We start from the raw sequence: 6,044 nt of genomic DNA on the forward strand, positions 1-6,044 counted from the left end.
ACTCTCCCCAATTTCTAAAGTTGTTGCTAAGTCCAGCAATTTTCCTTAAGAGGTTCCCTGATAAGAACCTTCAGAAAAACAAACCAATAAATCCAACAGGGACAGAATTATTGGAAGTATTATTTAGCAAACTCAGAAGAGTCCACTCTGCCACGCTGTTGACCCAGAGAAAAATTTTCGGGGAAAAAACAAATCAATATCCTTTGATGTAATAAACCTGCTCTGCCAGGATTCAAGCTGGCCCTCTGTCAGCATGATCTTCTTAAGTAAAGAGAGAAAGATGAATGTGCTCTATTCGCAAATGAAGTTGGCCAAGCAAACTGGAAAAAAAATAAAGCATAAGAAAACCTCACCAACTTCGCTATTGATCTGAAAATCACCTTCTCGAAGAAGTAAGGTGAAAGCATGCACGTATCTCTAGTCCACAAACCACTTTTACTCGTGGGCAGGAAGAAAGAAAGAATATAGAGTCTCCATTAAGCTTAGAATTGTCCTCTGAGCTCATGCTAAAAATGCACATGGGGTTGGAAATGGAAGGGAACAGATGATTCACAATTTCTCTTTATGGATGCAACTACCCCTGGGCATTCTTTTGACTAAAGTGGAGGTCAGAAATGACTAAAACAGTTACCACATGAACATAAGCACTGACTATAGGTATGAAGTATTTCAGGGCCTCAGTATTCCTACAGAATAGGCTGAAAATAAAGGCCTATTATAAATATTAGAGACAGGCCAGCGCCATGGCTCACTTGGCTAATCCTCCGCCTGCGGCGCCGGCACCCTGGGTTCTAGTCCTGGTTGGGGTGCTGGATTCTGTCCCGGTTGCTCCTCTTCCAGTCCAGCTCTCTGTTGTGGCCCATGAGGGCAGTGGAGGATGGCCCAAGTGCTTGGGCCCTGCACTTGCATGGGAGACCAAGAGGAAGCACCTGGCTCCTGCCTTCAGATCGGTGCAGCGCCGGCCGTAAAGGCCATTTGGGGGTTGAACCAATGGATGGAAGACCTTTCTCTCTCTCTCTCTCACTGTGTAACTCTGCCTGTCAGAAAAAAAAAAAAAATAAATATTAACGACAAAGTATGGAGGACAGGTAGATTACAGGAGATTAATTGTTGGGTGTCAAGGAATTTAAGTATTTTGAAATAAATGTGGTTGAGGTACATTTTCTGAACCATAAAATACACACCTTTTAAATGTGCAGTCTGAAAATTTTTGATAGATGTATATTCCCATGTCACCCCCACTATCAGATATGGAATGTTTCTATTCCCCCCCCCCCAAATTTTTTTTTTTTTCCCATTCTCATTCCTGGAGTCAGGAAACCACTGGTCTGAATCTTGAAATTCTAAATTAAGTTGACCTTTGCTGTGAGTGGCTCTTAAAAAGAATCACATAGATTTTTGTAGTTTTGTGTCATGCTTCTTTCTCTTAGCATGTTTCAAGATTCATCCATTTTGTTGCTTATGGCAGTATAGTTGGTTCCTTTTTATTTATTCATTGTATAGATGCATCACAATTCATTAATCTCTTTATGCATTGATTGACATTTGAATTGTTTACAGTTTGAGGCCATTATAAATAATGTTGCTCTAAACATTCGCATATGTGTAACTAAACAATGGGTGTCTGGTTACTCTACATCTTTAGCAACATTTGGCATTGTCAATCTTTTAACTTTAAATATTCTAGTGATATTTTGGTTTGTGTTTCCTGGATAACTCTAAGTATCTTTTCATGTGTTTATTGGACATTGACTTTTTGTTAAGTTTCTGTTCATAACTTTTGACCATTTAAAAGATTACATTGTTGGGGCTGGCACTGTGGTGTAGCAGGTAAAGCTGCTGCCTTCAGTGTTGGCATCCCTATGGGCGTGGGTTCGAGTCCTGGATGCTTCACTTCCCATCCAGCTCCTTGCTATGGCCTGGGAAAGCAGTAGAAGATGACTCAGGTGCTTAGGCCCCTGCATCCAGGTGGGAGACCTGGAAGAAGCTCCTGGCTTCAGATGGGCACAGCTTTGGTCACTGCAGCCAGTTGGAGAGGGAACCAGTGGACGGAAGACGTCTCTCTCTCACTCTCTCTCTGCCTCTGCTTCTCTCTGTGTGTAACTCTGACTTTCAAATAAATAAATAAATAAATCTTTTTAAAAAAGATTAGATTGTTTATCTTATGATTACTGTAAGAGTTCTTGATGTGTATTCTTGAAAAAAGTTCTTTGTCAGGTACATCTATTGCAAATATTCTCCCCTAATTCATGTCTTGTGTTTTCCTGTGTTTAGCAATTTCTTTCTAAAAGTAGAAGTTTTTTATCTTAATAAAGTCATATTTACATATTTTTCTTTTTATGGTTCACATTTTCTGTATCTTATTTAAGAAATCTTTGTCTATCCTAGGATCACAAAGGTTTTATCTTGGGAATTGTACAATTTTAACTTTTTTTTCCTTTTCTTACATATTTTGAAGTTCTGTATAGTGCATACACATCTAAAACTGTTACACAGTCTTGAGGTATTAGTCCCTTTTTCATTAAAAGAAAACTTCCTTATCTATAGTTGTGTTTCTTCTTCTGAAGCCTACTTTGATTAACATTTGTATACTCCTGTTTTCTTTTGATTATGTTAGAATGGTATTACCATTTCCCATCCTTTTATTTTTAAACTGTGTCTTTATTTATTTATTTTAAAGATTTATTTATTTGAAAATCAGAGTTACACAGAGAGAGGAGAGGCAGAGAGAGGTTCACTCCCCAGATGGCTGCAACAGCTGGAGCTGTGCCTATCCGAAGCCAGGAGCCAGCAGCTTCTTCTGGGTCTCCCACGTGGGTGCAGGGATCCAAAGACCTGGGCCATCTTCCACTGTTTTCCCAGGCCATAGCAGAGAGCTGGATTGGAAGAGGAGCAGCCGGGACTAGAACCGGTGCCCATATGGGATGCCAGCACTTCAGGCCAGGGCGTTAACCAATGTGCCACAGTGCCGGCCCCTGTGTCTTTACTTTAAAAAAGTATAACTTTAGACAGCATATAATTGGTTGTGCTTCATTTATCAGTCCAACAATCCCTGTCTTTTAGTCAGAGTGTTTAAACCATTCACATTTACTACAATTATTGATGTGGTTGCATTAAAGTCTACCATCTGGTATTTAGATGCTATTTTCCCTTCTGCTCCTTGCTATCTTTTCATTCCCTTCCTGTCTTGTTTTAGATTGACTGAGTATATTTTAGGGTTTCATTTTATCTCTATCATTAGCTCATTATCCATACCCATTCACTTTGCAATTTTTTTTACTTCAAATAGTTTGTATTATGTCTATAAGTTATATGTGCTTCTTTTTTTGAAGTATGTTGGTTTCTCTACAGACAGTAAATTCCTCTAAATACTTGTGCACAGTTATAATTGTTATAATACATATTTCTATGTCCTACACTAATTCTATCATTTTTGTTACTTCTTGGTCTGTTTTCATTGACTTATATTTTTGCTATAAGTAATTTTTCTGCTTTTTGATGTGTCAAGAAATTTTTGATAAGATGCTGAATATTATGTTTGAGTTAAATGCTTGGGCTTTATTCTGGTTGACAGTCAAATTATTCAGGTTGTTTTTTTTTTTAAAGATTTATTTATTTACCTGAAATTCACAGTCAGAGAGAGAGAGAGAGAGAGAGAAAGAACTTCCTCCACTGGTTCAGTCCCCAGTGGTTCAGTCCAGCCAGCACTGGACCAGGCCAAAGCCAGGAGCCAGGAGTTTCATCCAAGTCTCCCATGCGGCTGTGGCCCAAACACTGGGACCATCCTCTACTGCTTTTCCCTGGCCATCAGCAGGTAGCTGGACCAGAAGTGGAGCAGCTGGGACACAAACTAGCATACACATGGGATGCCAGCATTGCAGGTTGAAGCCCTAGCCACTACACTACAATGCTGACTCCTCAGTTTGGTCTTTTCAAGGTTTGTCTTAAAGTTTTTTTAGAATGGGATTAGATTATCCTTTTCCATAGGAATAATTTGGTCCCTCTACTAAGGTGTGGATTTTCTGAAGTCTCTATCGAATGCTCAAATGACCAATAAGGATTCTTTCCTTATCTGGTGGGAAGTAGAATAATTCCTAAAACTGTATGAACTATAGGAAATGTTGAGCTTATAAATCTTCAGCTGTCGCTCCCCCTCTTCGTGGAGGAACGACACAGGACCCTGCGCTGTTCTCTCGTCTGCTCGGCCCTCCCCGGGTTTGCTGCTGGTTCTTCCCGGGTTGGCTACTATCCCTTCCACCTCCGTGGAAGGGCAGTTCCCCCTGGCCACATTCCCCACTTCCGCAGGGGAGCGGCACACCGCCGGCCGGCTCTTCTCGGGGGCTGCACAGGTGTTCCTTCAGCTAGATGTTCCCCATAGATGTTCCTCGTGCATGTTGTCTCTCTCCTCCTTTACAGTCCTCCTCCGCCAATCCTAACTCGGCTGCCCACACGCCGAGTACACTGCTCTCCAATCAGGAGCAAGTCCTACAGTTTATTGGTTGAACTGGAGGCAGCTGTGCGGAAGCTGTTTACTTCTCTCCCAGCGCCATATTGTGGGAGAGCAGATGCATAGAATAAGTCTTAATTCCAGTAACTCAGTCTAGTCCGGATTGCTCCCCACAGATCCCCCTTTCTTTTTATTTTTTGGCGTTGATACGCGCCTGTCTTCGGTGTCCCGCGGCACACACTCTGCTCTACTTGCTAGAGTTGCCACAGGCTCTTACAAGTCCTATCAATCAGGCAAACCGAATCCGGGTCCTCTCTTCGCCATGTTGTGAGGAGGTTTTTAGGCGCTGATGCGTGCCTGTGTTCGGTGCTCTGCAGCGCATGCTCTGCTCTGCCCGCAGGGGCTTACAAAACCTATCAGGCAAACCGAATCCAAGCCTTCTCATTGCCGTATTGTGGGGGAGACTTATTAGTGTTGGTTTGTGCCTATCTTCGGTGACCTGCAGCTCATGCTTTGGTCGAGCTGCTTGCTGGTGCTTACCGCCTTAAATCAGGCAGACCGAATCCAAGCCTCCTAATTGTTGCATTGTGGGGAAGCCTTACTGATGTTAATTCGTGCCTGTCTTCGGTGACCTGCGGCGCATAAGCTGCTAGCCGCCCAGGTGCTCATCGCCTCACTTAATCAGGCAGACCGAATCCAAGCTCTCTAATTGCCATGTTGTGGGGAGGCCTTTCTATTTCTCTATTTCTCTATCTCCGGGCATTCCTATTTCTCCTATTTTACTTCTATCTACCAGCATTCCTATTTCTCTCATTTTACTTCTAAACTTCCCGCGGCTTCTCTTATCCCCGCGGCTTTCCGGCGCCCGCCCGAGGCTGCTTCTCGGCACCTCGCCCCGCGGCAGCTTCACGGCTCTGCGCAGCTTCCCGGCGCCTCGCCCCGCCGGCGCCCGCCCCGCGGCGGCTTCACGGCACTGCGCGGCTTCCCGGCGCCTCGCCCCGCCGGCGCCCGCCCCGCGGCGGCTTCCCGGCTTTGCGCCGCTTCAGCCCGCGCTTCTCTCATCTGCGCTGCTCGGCTTCGCGCGCACACTCCGCGGTCTCCACGCACTTCGCGCCCGCACCACGGCCTCGCGCCAGCCCCGCGTTCCCCATCTATTCACGCCCCGTGCTCTCTCTGCACGCAGCGGCTTCCGCGAATGTTTCCGCCACCACCGGCATTCAGTCCAAGTTCCCCGGACTAACCTGGCGAATTTCAACCTGGCGGCCCACGTCTCTGCCTCTGGTTCCAGATCTTCGCCTCTTGCTCCCCGGGGTGACTTGAAGAATTCCAAGCTGGCTTATATCTCCGCCTCGGCCTGCACTCGCGGCTTCATCCTCCCTAACATTTTTCTCTACCCGGTATGTTTCCTTAAGTTTTCTTCCAACAATATTCCTCTCATTTCTCCTGGCTACTCCCCACAGTCCGTATCCAAGTCTAAGTTTCTTATAGGTTTCACTTTCACTTTCAACCTGCAGTCCGTATCTGAGTCTAAGTTTCTTCTTGCTTTCACTTTAAATCCTAACTTCTTTCCCACAGTCCATATCCGAGTCCAAGCCTC

The sequence above is a fragment of the Oryctolagus cuniculus genome, chromosome 11 (assembly GCF_964237555.1).
Source record: "Oryctolagus cuniculus chromosome 11, mOryCun1.1, whole genome shotgun sequence".
NCBI lineage: Eukaryota > Metazoa > Chordata > Mammalia > Lagomorpha > Leporidae > Oryctolagus > Oryctolagus cuniculus.